Source organism: Anabrus simplex, chromosome 1 (assembly GCF_040414725.1).
Source record: "Anabrus simplex isolate iqAnaSimp1 chromosome 1, ASM4041472v1, whole genome shotgun sequence".
NCBI lineage: Eukaryota > Metazoa > Arthropoda > Insecta > Orthoptera > Tettigoniidae > Anabrus > Anabrus simplex.
In genome coordinates, this window is record NC_090265.1 from 691188351 (window position 1) to 691204730 (window position 16380).

Here is a 16380-nt window from a genome sequence, read left to right on the forward strand (position 1 = left end):
CTGCTTCTTCAAGTGTCATCTCTTTTCTTTTTTTGCTAGTTGCTTTACGTCGCACCGACACAGATAGGTCTTATGGCGACGATGGGACAGGAAAGGGCTAGGAGTGGGAAGGAAGCGGCCGTGGCCTTAATTGAATCGATTATTTCAGAAAGCAATCAAGTGGCCAAAAATGGAAAAATGAGTTAATGGCAGAATATGTTACTAAGAGGGTATACGCACTTTTTGGTGCTGAAACCAGTCAAGGAATGTCGTCCAATAATGGTCTGGCATTACGTTGAATTTCGTATTTTGTTCAGAAACCAGTTAAGTGATACCGTTTGGTTGGTTTCTGCCGTAAACTTCTGGTGCCTTTCCGGTTGGCGCTGCTGTTCTGAATCCAGAATAACCAGCTGTTCATCTGTTTTTGTTGTCATTGTTGTGTTTCTGGAATCGCATGTTCCTAGTTTTGTGAACAACTGATTCAAAAAGTGTTCCTTTTGTTTAGTGCAGTCTTCTTTTATATTCTTAGTGATATGTCTGAAAATTCAGAAGCGGGTTCGAATCCCACTGTCGGCAGGCCTGAAGATGGTTTTCCGTAGTTTCCCATTTTCACACCAGGCAAATGCTGGGGCTGTAACTTAATTAAGGTCACGGACGCTTCCTCCCAACTCCTAGGCCTTTCCTTTCCCGTCGTCGCCATAAGACCTACCTGTGTCGGCGACGTAAAGCCACTATAAAAAAATCAGAAGACGAACCTGTATCTAAACGGAAACGAGGAGTGGTAGTACAAGCCAACTCATACGCGTAATATTATTCGGAATGCAAGTGTAAAAGTAGAAGGTTATATTTCCTCGAGGATATACCAGGGCCAGTTGTACGAACAAGGAATAAATCTCCGTAGAGCCATTCCCGGTATAGCTCATTCCATTACTCACAGACAAGGAAGTACCTGGTCTGAGCCCTAGATTATTCTTTGTTATTGTTTTAGGTGCCCATCAATATCAAGAAGATACGTGAACTAAATGCCTTAAAACCTTACCTGATGGAATATGAACACTTTTATGACAGCGTTTTACAATGGCCTACTAGAGAGACAGAATGTGCTGTGGAGTTTGTTTTATGAGGATTGATTACCTCCTGTCATGATGAGCAGGCATTGCTGCTTCATCCTTTTCTATCAGCAATACAGTCTAAACCTATTAAAATACGTTTTTTTTAAAACAAATATGGGGTTTATGAAAAAATCTCTTCAAAATTCAAGAATTATCCCATAAAAATATGTTTGCAATACTCGTTTATTTCAGAAACCAGTTAAGTGGACATTTTTTCCGGTTTCTTTTACAGTAAAGTTAATGTAGGCCCTATGTGTGTTGGGTATTCAGCCCGAAGGCTGGTTTGATCCTCTGCAGCTTCCCCAACAGCTGTCATAAATAGCCTAGGCGTCACTGAAGAGGCGTACTAGGGAAATGAGGAGTGAGGTAGTTTCCCGTTGCCTTCCTCACCGAGCCAGCCGTTGCTATTACATATCAGTCTGCCAAGCCCACTGAAATGCATGCAGCAACTGACCCTATGAGCGATATTTTCACACCATTGATAAGAGGGACTGGCTACATAAGCAATGGTATTACTAGCATCACCCATACCTCAGTCACTTTCATATTGTCAAAGCCAAGGATGAGATTGAGACAGGTCAATGAAAGTAACACATTTCTTATCGCCCATACCAGAAGACATAGTGCACTGTAAACACTACATCTCGCCAGCAAAGGCATAGAAAAGTTAATAAGCACAAAATAGTTTTCCTTAGATAGAAATTATTAAGAGATATAATACTTTCAAGATAAAATATTAAAAACCCTACCATAACATTTTGTCTGATGCTAGACAGTTTTTTCATTTTCCCAAAAGTGACAGACTTGGCGCTTGACTGGTTTCTGAAATAATCGATTCAATTAAGGTACGGCCCCAGCATTTGTCTGGTGTGAAAATGGGAAACCACGGAAAACCATTTTCAGGGCTGCCAACAGTGCTGTGGTGGTGATTATTGTTTTAAGAGGAAGTAGGCTACAACTAGGCAACCATCCTCTATTAACACTAATAAGAGAGAAAACATTGAAGGGATCCGACAGTTCGAAAAATAAGATATCGGTCAAAGGAATTAAGGGCCACGAAGGGCGTGAAAATGAAGGACTCCCTAGCCCTCGCAAACCTAATAGCGTGGGGGTCGGAAGAGAACAAGAGTAGACCAAGGGAGGTCGGATAGGATAGATGAACGTGAGGAGCCTGGCACAAGTAAGTGGAAGCAATGCCAGGACTCAGCTAAGGGCCCCGTGGTCGCCAGCCCACGCTCCAAAGTACAGAGCCCCTGGGTCCCCTATTAGTCGCCTCTTACGACAGGCAGGGGATACCGTGGGTGTTATTCTAGCACCCCCACCCACAAGGGGGGCGACAGTGCGGTTCGAACCTACTATCTCCCGAATACTGGATACTGGCCGCACTTAAGCGACTGCAGATGTCGAGCTCGGTTCATCTCCTTTCAGAAGATCGGCTACCATCATAGAGATTCTTGCTTTGGATGTAGCTCCGTAGTGGAACAGTTGAACCAAGTTTTCAAATTATCAATCCAAGGAATGCGCCTTCTTCCTGGTCTTCTTTTGCCTTGCATCTTCCCTTGAATAACCAGCTGCAGTAGACTATATTCTCTTCTCTCATCTATCGTATCCGATCACATTTGATCAACTCTTGTTCTTTTCCTACCCCGACGGTATTACGTAAGGAGGCCTATGGAGTCTTTCATTTTCACGCCCTTCGTGGCCCTTGTCTTTCCTTGACCGATACCTTCATTTTTCGAAGTGTCGGATCCCTTCCATTTTTCTCTCTGATTAGAGTTATATAGCGGATGTTTGCCTAGTTGTATTTCCTCTTAAAACAATAATCGCGACGTAAAGCCCCTAGCAAAAACAACCAATCACCACCACCACCACCACCACCACCACCACCACCATCACCACCGTACTGCAACTGAAAAACGGTTATATTCTTGTAATTGTTTCATTCAAGAACGGTTGTGTTCCCGAAACGGTTCTATCTGTCCTAGCTGTGACACATGCACGGAGCCTCAAGGAGGGTTGTAATGCAGAAACAGTGGAGGTCCGCCTGCAAGCCTCGTATCGAGAGCAAGGGAAGCAGTGCAGCGGTGAGTTTCCGTGCACACTAGTACCAAACGTAGATTTAAACCCATATCCAGAGGCGACTTTCAATTACAAACAGCCCCCCCCCCCTTTTTAACTATCTTTTTTTTTTTTTTTTTTTTTTTTTGCTAGTTGCTTTACGTCGCACCGACATAGATAGGTCGTATGGCGACGATGGGGCAGGGAAGGGCTAGGAGTGGGAAGGAAGGGGCCGTGGCCTTAATTAAGGTACAGTCCCGGCATTTGCCTGGTGTGAAAATGGGAAACCACGGAAAACCATCTTCAGGGCTTCCGACAGTGGGGTTCGAACCTACTATCTTCCGAATACGGGATACTGGCCGCACTTAAGCGACTGCAGTTATCGAGCTCGGTTTTTAAGTATCTAGAACCGCCACTGCCCATATTGTAATAGGCTACAACTGAAAGAGGAACAACATATATTTATAGCAATTTATTCTTATTCTACTAAACCTTAAAATAGTTTTATAAAAGTATACACACAGAGATAATGCAGAAACATTAGTAGCAACTACTATTCAGTATGCAGATTCTCAAACATTACTGCATCTCTTTCTGTAACGTTACGCCGTTTAGCTATTCTTTTAGTGAGATATGTTGTAGCTTATTCGAACTGACTTTTCACCTCCGACCTCAAATTACCAATAAGAATAAGTTAATTGTCTTAGTTTGAGTAATAGGCCTAAGCATCATTGCGTCACTAATATAACAAAGGCAATTCAATAAAGTCACATAACACCTACCTCAGATAAGGCAGCTGTTCTAAGTTCATTCGCAATTTCATGGTGTTCTTCGCCAACATTTTTGACATATTCTTCGGCGTGTTTTAAAGAATAATGTTGATGAATGTTCATTTTCTTGCTAGTGGTTTTACGTCGCACCGGCACAGATAGGGCTTATGGCGACGATGGGATAGGGAAAGCCAAGGAGTCGGAAGGAAGCGGCCGTGGCCTTAATTAAGGTACAGCCCCAGCATTTTCCTGGTGTGAAAATGGGAAACCACGTAAAACCATCTTCAGGGCTGCCGACAGTGGGATTCGAACCCACAATCTCTCACATGCAAACTCACAGCCCCACGCCTCTAACTGCACGGCCAACTCGCCCAGTGTTAAAATTTTTAATAAAGTTTAATGTCTTATTACAAATCAAGCATTTTGCCATTCCATTGCACTCGGTAAAAAAATATAACGTGCTATTGAAAGGTCATACCACAACTAGCGAGTAACAAAGTATTGTCAGCGTGTCTACTGCCGCTTGTTATGAAGCAAGGGTGAGGAAGCGACTGATAAGTAGCTGAAGATCTCGCTCACCACATCCCTGCATGGGTAAGAGCTAATCTGTCATCATCACTGATCTCTATACCTGGATGGCTGGTAGCTTGGGTAGCAGTAAGCCGAATAGAAGATGACTGGCGTGGTAAGATGGCAGCGAGCGCATGGTGCAGTAGACCACGAGGAGCGCGCTTCCTTTGTTTATGCTTAGTTCAGTGACGCCAGGCCTCTTGATTGTAGTTCCACGAGTGTTCTGTGCTGTGTTATTGCAAAGTAAATAGTAGTGTATTTTACGAATTTAGGTTCGTTGCCTTGTAGTATACTTGTGGATTACAAAATTCAATTTAAATATGTATGTGTTTATCTGAAATATGAATGAAGAAACATTCTACGGGGTATTAACATACCACAGTATTCAGCTTATGGATGTACAAACAGAACCGATCAGCAGAAGGAGAAATCATTTCATCGGGGAGTTTTAATAATAATGTTATTTGCTTTACGTCCCACTAACTATTTTTAAGGTCTTCGGAGACGCCGAGGTGCCTGAATTTAGTCCCGCAGGAGTTCTTTTATGTGCCAGTAAATCTACCGACACGGGGCTGTCGTATTTGAGCACCTTCAAATACCACCGGACTGAGCCAGGATCGAACCTGCCCAGTTGGGGTTAGAAGGCCAGCGCCTTAACCATCTGAGCCACTCAGCTCGGCTCGGGGAGTTTTATACTGTACATAAGAATCTTCCTAGGGTAGTGTTTTGAGTTTTAGGTTTATTGTATCTTATTTCGCATATTCCGGGAGCAAAATGGCAATTAATTTTTGTAGGTTTCCTTTCTCGAGACCCGAACATCTACGATCATCGATTAGGAGTATCAGGCGGGAGAATTGGGAGCCTTCTAAAACAGCTGTTCTCTGCTCGGATCACTTAGAGGAAGACTGTTTTGATAGAAATGGACAAACTGTACACCTTAGAAGTGATGTACAGCCAACTGTTTTCAATTTTACTGAACATTAACTGCAAGTAAAGATTTACTTATATATTTTTTTTATTTCTCATAATTAAACTGACGGTTTCGATTAAATAATTGACGTGACCTTATAACAATCTTAGAAAATGAAGTCTGGAGGAATTCTAGACCTTATTTACATCAGTAATAATTATGGGTTTCAGACACTGGAGTGGTGGGAGAAGGGAAAGTGTGGTGGGTGTTTGGGGCTATCCCATTATACTATTCGTGGTATTTGGGACTCTTTTAACTGGTGTTACATATTTCTGATGATGACTATCAATATCGCTTTGCTAGCTGAATTTAATTAAAGAGGTCTGTAATAGTAAATTAAGCTGCAGGTAATGTGATATATTGACAAGTTTTGAATATTTGCTGGTTTTATAAATGTGTACATTTGCTTCAATTATATTTTAATTTGATCATATGCGCGTTATTTCATGGAATCAGGAAACAGAAATTCATTATCAAGCACCGATTACGATATGTCGAATCTAGGCCTGTATATTGAGCTACGTTTATAGGTACATCATTTTAAGAATGCATAATTTCGTGGCATACATGTATACAATTTACAGCAATGTTTCCAGAAACTGGTTTTCACTCGTATTGTGTTACCGATCACTAATTGCATGTATTCAGCACCTAAGTTAATATTTGTCGGCCGTTATTATACACTCATGTTTATTGCTATCCCGGAGATTTACTGACCTCGGAATGACGTGTCAGTGATCCCAATGTCCTTATGCTTTGAGTGAACATGTCTCTATATTTTTAATTATTCCAATGCGCCATTAATTGCGACTTAAAATTGACTCTATTATCATTGCTTCCCCATAAGGAGAGCTCTAGGTTGGGTACGCCAACATGGCGAACCGCGCGCTCAACTTGGCGTACTTTCTCCTGCAGCGGAGACCTGCCATCAGCGATCCATGTATAGAGATCAGTGGTCATCATCCCTCTTCAAGGACAAGGCTTGTGACGCTGCGGCATCCGACGGAAACTGGCTGAACTACCAGCACTAGAATTCGGCCGACACTCGTAAGTCAATATGCAGAGCTTTATTAAAATCACGATTAAATATAAAAGGAATCCCTAATTTTGAAGTATGTTAAAGTAGCCCCTTAGAGAAAAAAGTAAACTTCCCTACGGTATAGTTTGCTTCTAATTTGAACACCATCTAGATTTAGGGTACGTCCAAGATGCGCGCTGGTTGTCTGAGTCAGACAGGTGGGATGTGGCCATTATGAAAGCTGGTTGTCAGCGCTGACAGAGCTGCCACAAAAGAAAATATATGAAATGCAACTGATCAGTGTAGCATGGAACTAACAAGAGAACAGGCTGCAGCTCTATTGCTGCTAAGTGACAATGTCACAAAACCAAAAAACCAAACCAAACCCCATGGCACTACAGCCCTTGAAGGGCCTTGGCCTACCAAGCGATCACTGCTCAGCCCAAAGGCCAGCAGATTACAAGGTACCGTGTGGTCAGCACGACGTATCCTCTCGGCCGTTATTCTTGGCTTTCAAGACCGGGGCCGCTATCTCGCCGTCAGATAGCTCCTCAATTCTAATCACGTAGGCTGAGTGGACCTCGAACCAGCCCTCAGGTCCAGGTAAAAGTCCCTGACCTCGCCGTGAATCGAACCCGGGTCCTCCGGGTAAGAGGCAGGCAGGCTACCCCTACTCCACGGGGCCGGCTGACAATGTTACAACCAAGTTAAAAAGAATGAGAAGTGATATACATCCAATAAATGTATTAAGATCTATTTACGGGGAGTCCAAACACCTTTTTCCACAGTTACTTGCCGACGAAAACAGATTTTCGAATATTTCAGAATGAGTTCGGATACGTTTTATTTTATTTTGTTAAAAATTCAACACAGGCTTACGAAGAACTGGGCGAATTACCACAAAACCCCTATTTAAATCCTCGATATCCATCGTTAGTAAAATGTCAAACACACTCAACACGAAAATCAACAGCCTGCGCGGCAGGTTGTCTGAAACCAGAATGAACTAATCTGAGTCAGACTGGTGCATTATGGCCAGTCCCGCTTTGCAACAAAGGATATACTTATGCCGACTCGGCGCCGACTGTCTGACTCAGAAAACCAGCGTGCATCTTGGACGTACCCTAAAAACAAGTTTAGGAAAACCGCGGTTCAGAGCTCAGTTTCATATGGAGATTCGTTATTTTAACTACCATTTTATAACTATATTTGCATTTCTTTTTGAAATGCTTTTACACTAATGAAAAGTGTATCACAGACTACCGTGCGCTATAAAAACAAAATAATTTTACCTTGTTCTGTTTCCTTATAAAAACTCTTACGAACTTTTGACCCATGTTACAACAACTACTGAGCTGGTGGCCGGCCGCCTCTTAAGCCTTATCACCAAACGCGGCACATGCCCCCACTACTAGACCTGCAACCGCTCAGGGGCTATAACAGATTTCACCCAGAGAATCAGTCGTGGTGTAAACATGAGCACGTGCTCGGAGATAGGTCTGTACGTGATTGGGTTAACTTTTATTGGTTAGTGCTGCCGCGGGACTCCTACGCGGAGACATGAAAATAGTTCGTTAGCCACATCACGGCGAATATGATCATACATGCAAAATGTCCGAAATATAATTCCGCAAATAATTTAAATCAGAAAAATATACAAAAAAACGATTTATATTCATTGTTATTTAATATAAACAAGCATTTCAAATTGGAGAGCGCCAGGAACGCATGCCATTTTGTTAAGCTGTGAGTATGGAAGCAAGTATGCCTTTGCTGGCAGGACCTAGTGTTTACAGTGCACTATGTCTTCTGGTATGGGCTAGAGCAATTTTGTTACTTTCATTGACCTGTCTCAGCTTTATCCTTAGCTTTGACAAAATGAAAGTGACTGAGGTATGAGTAATGCTAGTAATGCCATTCCTTCTGCAGCCAGTCCCTGCTATGAATGGTGTGAAAATATTGCTCATAGGGTCAGTTGGTGCATGCATTTCAGTGGGCTTGGCAGACTGATGTGTAATAGCAACTTGTGGCTCGGTGAGGAAAGCAACGGGAAACTACCTCACTCCTCATTTCCCTAGTACGCCTCTTCAGTGATGCCTAGGCCATCTATGACAGCTGATGGCGGAACTGTTGAGGATCCAACCAGCCTTCGGGCTGAGGACTAAACACACACACGTGGAAGCAAGTAGATACAGTGAGTGAGTGAGTGAGTGAGTGAGTGTAACATTACTTGTTCTTGTGCTATATGGATCACGGAGTTGAGTTCGTTAAGCATCGCAAAGGGAAGCCTTTGAAAAGTGGCGAGAATAGTGATGGGAATATCGAATGTTTTAAACTATCGGTAGACTACCGATTGTGAGGCTTGACTATCGAATGAAAACATTCGATAGTTTTCATTCGGTTTGAAATCGGTAGTACTAGTAACTAGTAATAAGTCATATGCTAGTAACTACCGAAATGTGGATTGTTGTATTATACTACCGATTTGTATAGATGTTTGTTTTGTTAATATAAGCGGAAATATAGACACTACGAGTAGTAACCAACGTTACACAATGGTCGAGTAAAGTATTTGGAAACTGAAATACGTTGTTCTATAAAATAAGATAAAATGTCCCGATTAAAGTAATTGTGGTCATTATGTTTCATTTTATATAAAATGCATTTTTGTGTCCCTAACCACAAGTTAATGAATGTAAGATCGTCTGTTCATAACAAATGCTAGGTAATTTCAGACGAAGGTTATGTCCTTATTGTAACGACACCACATATTAAAGTAATATGAATACAGCAAACTAAACTAAATGAAAAGACAACATATTTTCCTAGGAACAAATATAGTGGATTTAATAATTTTAAAATAATTTCATTCATGTAAGGTTAATGTTCAATCATTAGAGGTTCATGGTTCGTATATGGGAAGTATTTATATAAACTATAACATGATTATCTATTGATAAAGTGCACAATATTAAAATTGCATTTATCATTATATAACTTTGAGTCAGATTAGTGCTTCTCTTTCATCTTCACCAACGAAGTAAATCTGCAAATTTTCAGGATCTTGATGAGCATTTGGCAATAGACTGCCTATGGAATGATAAATTTGAGCTTGTACTTTGAAAGTTGTCCGCCTCTGTGGTGTACTGGTTAGTGTGATTAGCTGCCACTCCCGGAGGCCCGGGTTCGATTCCCGGCTCTGCCACGAAATTTGAAAAGTGGTACGAGGGCTGGAACGGGGTCCACTCAACCTCGGGAGGTCAACTGAGTAGAGGTGGGTTCGATTCCCACCTCAGCCATCCTCGAAGTGGTTTTTCGTGGTTTACCACTTCTCCTCCAGGAAAATGCCGGGATGGTACCCAAGTTAAGGCCACGGCCGCTTCCTTCCCATCCCACCACAAAGCCCCTGTTCAGCATAGCAGGTGAGGTCGCCTGGGCGAGGTACTGGTCATCCTCCCCAGTTGTATCCCCCGACCCAGAGTCTGAAGCTCCACGACACTGCCCTTGAAGCGGTAGAGGTGGGTTCGTTCGCTGAGTCCGAGGGAAAAAACCGACCCTGGAGGGTAAACAGATTACGATACGATACCTTGAAAGTTGGCATAAAGCCGTGTTGGATGACTTGTTTAGCACCAAAAGATTGCTAATGACGCATGCGCGCCGGTCATAATGAGGGATGAACTGGTTACCAGTTGTACGGAATAAATAATTCCTTTAAACGGCTGCATAACTCACTAACGAAATATAAAACGGTAATAATTCTCCTTGATAAAACAATACTCCTATGTTAAAAACAGTCGCCAAGAGGAAGATTCGAACCTCAATCCCCACTGTTTGCAACTCGTTGATTTACCCGTTGCGCTATCAGTGTTGCTCAAAGTAAGTGCTCATTAATTTACTCATAAACCTTCGTATAAGTAGGCCTAATATACTGGTAATTGCATTTTATTTTCATTAGAGATTTGGTTGATTACCGTCTTGAAATAGGCTACACAGATGCGGAGTGAATTGGCGCGTACACTTATATGTTGAAAACTACCGCAGCCATTTTTATAATAAATGACTGACCGACTGACCCTTAGAGCATTAATACTATAGAGTGCGCTTAGCGCCACCTCGTCCATGTTGCGGCTTGAAGCCAACATCTCGATCAGCTGACTGGGGGGTAGTTCGAAGCAGAGTCCGAGAGGATATAAGGAAATTGTCAAACAGTGACATTCGAAAAGGCGGCGAAATCGGAATATGATATGTACCCTGCTTAGCTGTTGTGGTTAAGCGTTAATTACAATAAAAACCGTGGACATAAATGCATAATTACGACGAAAATGTTTAAAACCAAAAGAGAGCTACGATAGGATACACCCTCATTATGATCGTTTTTTTTTGCAAGTATTACATCCCCGTGAGTAACACTAATTGTTTAATGTTAATTATTTATTATAATGTAAGAGACAAGTAATTTTTTCCAATTACCGCATCATATTGGGATTAATAGCTGAAAGCTAACCTCTGAAAGTTGTCCGTAAGGAAGTGTAGCCTAATTTGAAATATTAATGCGACTGACATCTACAATAAACACTTCATAACTTCCAAAAACAACTTTAAAATACTGTATTTACCGTGCTCGGTATACTTTTGACTGAAATAGGCCTACTTCAAACCAATGCCCAACAACACAAGATGCAAAGAGTGACATATAGCCTACAGGACCATTATGGAAAGAAAATAACACAAGTATCACACTTAAGTGAACCATACACCACCAACAGATGGCAACAAAAATGAACTCTCCAGGGTAAACGATAAACAGGTACCATAACAAGAAATATTCACTATACAGTAGGGTCAACTGCATATCAATTGGCACTGGTTGTAGTACCTATTTATGCCTATGAAGCAGGGATCTGTTGTAATATGCTGCTTCAACAACAACATAATAATAATAATAATCATAATAATAATAATAATAATAAATAATAATAATAATAATAATAATAATAATAATAATAATAATAATAATAATAATAATAATAAAGGGATACATAAAATGCTACACAGGTAAAATTTCACTCCACTGCCACCTACTAAATTAAGCTTAGTTTAAAGCCCAACATAAACTAATGCACATGCCACATTTGAAGTAGGCCTATAAATAGGAGGTCAGATCTGAAGAAAAGAAAACATCCTGCAGCATTCAGTAATGTTGTTCCAAAAATACAGAAACAAGACATGCCAATATAAAAGTAATTTAAGAATGAATTTCTATAAAAATCAACCTGACTCATAGACAGAATGATTAGAGGGAATATGCCTAAAAGTAGAACACTAATACAAATCAGTGAAACTAGCATACCGCACCAGCATCCTCTTACATTAGCAACTTGAGTCTATATAAATATTCCAGTCATAGGAAGCATAGAAATCCTCATATAGGCCTACACACTCTAACACGTTTATATAACAAATGCAATAATTATATTATAAAGCAGCCTACCTTATATTACTGGTTCCTGAATAGAACAGTCTTTGTGTGAAAGCTTCGTACCCTCACACTGTGAAGTTTTTCTGTTTCAAGCCGTGCTTTATGGTGTAACCTCACTTTAAAGTATTCCATCAAAACTGCTCGCTTCAGCTGATGAATGTGGTTGTCAAGGGGCGGAGAAGCAAATGTATGCTCCTGAAGTTCATCAAACACTTCTCTCTTAGCATGGTTCAGTACTGCCATTACAAGTACATTTAAAGGGTCCTTCATCCTTGTCATTTTGTGCTGGAATTGTCGCATCATCTTTTCACCTTCCCTGCAGAGGTATATCACATCTAATGATGGGATTGAAAGGCCACCTCTGTTTTTCCTCTTCAGGAGTGCTGAATGTGAAACTGCTGTTTGGAGAACCGCCTTACAAACATCACATTTAACTGCTTTCTGTAATCTTTTCACAACAAAACCTGCTATATATTCCACTACATCCTCAACATACAGTGTCAGGTTGGCTGGGTGTGGAATGTAGTCATGATCATGACTAACAAAAAGTACATCAGTACTGTTGGCAGGCAGATGAATAGGATCACCAGTTATTTGACTGCTGTCTCTACAATTCATAATAACAGTAGGGTCAACTGCAGAGCAATTGGCACTGGTTGTAGTACCTATCTGTATATGGAGCAAAAGTCTTTTATATGCTGCTTCAAACTGCCTAGCTGTGGGGTTGTTGTTATGACCACCATGACTCCTAATGGCACTAAAAAATACTTCCAGATGATCCTGACTAAGTTTGTAGGTGAGCAGAAAATGCATCTTCAGCTGTGGCATGTTCAAAATTGAGTCATACACTCCTAAGACAGACTTTAGACACACAATCAAACCTATGAAACCAGTTTTCCTAGAGCACTTCACTAGACAAACACCACCATCCATCTCTTGCAGTGATTGTATATATTCAATAGCCTCCTGAATGTAGGCCCTCGTACTGTGGATATTCTCTGCTTTGAATGGTTTCTGCCATCCCTTTGAACAAAGATTACGGCTGTTCAAGATATCAAATATATTGTTCATGAGCCTAACAAATTTTACAGTCTCCTCACACCCTTGAAACTGAGGAAGATTTAAGTCTCTGTCACAATATGTCATTGCACTTGCAACACTTTCACTGAATGTTTGTGTGGCGAGCTTTACTTTCATGGGTTCCTTCTCCCAGTGAATGTGCCTTTTGGAAAGTTTTGTTCCTAGATGAAGGCCCTCGATACTCTGAAGTTTCTCTAACTCTTCTAAGTACCTCCAATCTATGACATTATCACCCCTGGCAAAAGTTCTCTTAGCTCCTAAAGTATTCCTCACTAATTTTATAGCATGGCAAGCATCTAGAAGAATAAACACTTTAGAATCATTTGAGGGATTTTCAAACCAGTTCACCATATTATTTTCATCAAAAGAAGCTCCCAAACAACGGGCCATGGATAAATTAGAAGCAGCACCATCAAAAGTAAGTGACACTACAATAACATTTAGGTCATTTAAAAATTTAAGGCACTCAATCACTAGATTTGCTCTCTCCGAGCCACTTAAACCGTTAATCAAAAAATAACCCACTGGAATTTTCCAGTGTCCATTTAGTGAGACCACCATAAACACTAAAGCCTCCTTGGCTTCTGGTAAATCCTGATCCTCGATTTCAGTACCACAATTCACATAACCAAGAAATTGTTTTCCATCAAATTCAATGTGCTTCCGGATGCACATTTCATCCATCATCAGTGCACACACTAGGGGCTTTCCACTGATAGCCATCTCCTTCCCTTTTGAGATGAGAGCAGTTGCAGCCTCTGAACTGAATCCTGGCTTACCATCCACCGACTGATACCACTTCCGCAGTGTACTTGGATGGGGCAAACCATGAGGAAATACATCCCTCAAGTAGCTGTATGCACGACTTGAATAGAAATTCAATGTAAGTGCAAAGCAGCGTAGTTCAGGAGGATACTCTGCTCTTGTATCACCATCCTTTGTTCGCATCAGAAGTTGGGCAGCAGCAGGAGAAAGACATTTCTGGAACAATGGAAGTTAAAAGGTGCATTATGCTTTTTCACAAGTTAATTTATGGTATTACATTATTTTTGAAATATTTGTTTAACAGAGATTGTGATACAATAAAAACAAATTACAGACTTCTAAAGGCTCCAAATTTTATGTATGTATGTCTGTCTGTTAGGTCATCAACCCAGAGACTGTTTGGATCCTCAAATAGCACCACCAAAGGCTAGCGGATATAGGGAAACCGAAAAAATATTTAAGCTGTTGTTTTCTTACCTCAAGCGTGCAAGCAGCATCTTCAGTTATCATCATTTTCTCCTTCAGATGGTTTACTAAGGCTTTCCCATTCTGCAACTGATTAATAGCTCGCCGATACTTCTGCCTTTCCAATTTCAGCTTCTTATGGGATTTATGAATAACTTCCCTGGCAACCTGCATGAAGGTCTGGGCTTTCCTTGGTGACTTTACCATTTCCTCAGTGTAATCACCAACATAAGATTTTCTGAACACCTTTGTTTTAGGAAGAGACTCATTCTCCTCTTCCTGAGGAACACTGAAAAAATATGAAAATTATAAGGGTCAACAACAAAAATGTATTACCTATGTGTAATATAGTAACCTAATATGCTGCAATAGATGTTGCAGTTGAACAGTATGTTAAATATCTTAAACACAAATATTTCACATAAGGATGACAGGCCACATTCCTGCATAAATCTATGGAAAATAATAAATTTAAAAAAATCTGCTCACACACAACTTGTTGGTGCAACAGGATCCACTTGAAGTTTCCTCTTCACAGGAGGTTTTCTCCTCTTCTCAGCTGGTAAAAGGTGGGGTGGAAAATTAAAAATTGTTGGTACTGCATTTGGCTTCAGTTTAACTCCCACACCAAATGCTTCATTATCAAAACATTCCGGTGAAAAATGCTTAGAGCATAATCTTGAATGCTTTCCAGGTATGAAATTCTCTCTTCTTAATGCAACTACCCATTGCTTTTTCCTTGTCTCATCAGCAGGAAAACTGAAATCAATAAAAGCACAGTATTCAAAATTGCTGTAACCGGGAAACTGGAACTGTAACCAATACAATAAACGTACGTATTCTACAGACACCTGACAACAACTGTATGAAACCCCTTACATCATCATCATATTTACGTAAATATTTACTTACCCGTGAAAGGAAATGCCAGATCCTTTTTTGAAGGTCTCCTTGCATCCATACGCTACGCAATAGTGCACCATCGCTTCATTAACAGTAGCTAAAAGTCACTTTTAAGTACGCTGATCACTATTCTCGCCTATAACACAATGTTCAAAACTCTCGCACTACCCACCAGTCAGCTGATTGAGATCTTTGCTTCAAGAATGTGACGTCATCAGCCATCTATTGGATATATGATCGAAGGACTGACCACTCCGTGACGAAAGAGGTGGCGATTTCAGCGCTAACTAGCGGAAACAATTGGAATTTGCGATCCGAATGAAAAACCGAATGCAAACGGAAACAATCGGTTGTAACGGTAGTTGACAACTATCGAATAATTCGGTAGTTTTCATTCGATAGTCCCATCACTAGGCGAGAAGACAATTGTATTGAATGTGTTTCAGAAATTTTGTGAGAAATATCCCACTTTAGCTTTAAAGGATATTGTGAAGTTGACATCCGAGTTCAATGGTGTTTCAGAGTGGAGCATTAAACGACTGCACCAAGGATTGGTAAAAACACCCGAGAAATCGAAGAAGCGCCAGAAACCTGTGTTAGAGATTCAGTGCGATAAATTTGTTAGAAGTGCTGTGCGGCGTAAAGTACATCCGTTCTTCGAGAGAAAATAGCAGCCACCAGTGGAAAAAATAACGGATTTTGTGAATGATGATCCCGAACTACCCAGTTTTATAAGGATAACATTTTACAAGCTTCTTCGGGAAATAGGTTTCGAATTTGTTAAAAGAAATAGGAAAAACCTTGTTTTTGATCGCGAAGACATACTGCTTTGGCGGAGGGATTATTTGAGGAAAATTTGTGCATTTAGGCAAGCTGGGCGAAAATTGTATTATTTGGATGAAACGTGGGTAAACGAAGGACATACCACTTCCAGAGTGTGGGCCAGATACAAACATAAAGAGTAAGAAACAGGCATTCAAAGCAGGATTAAGTACAGGTCTAAAAAATCCGACAGGAAAGGGAAGACGACTGATTTTATTGCACATAGGACGTGAAGATGGGTTTTTAGAGGGTTGGAGAATTTATGATGGAATCGAAGAAAACGAATGATTTTCATGAGGAGATGACGAGATGACTACATGGTTTAAGAAAATTTTACCTCTGCTTGAACCGAACAGTGTGATTGTTATGGACAATGCGTCATATCACAG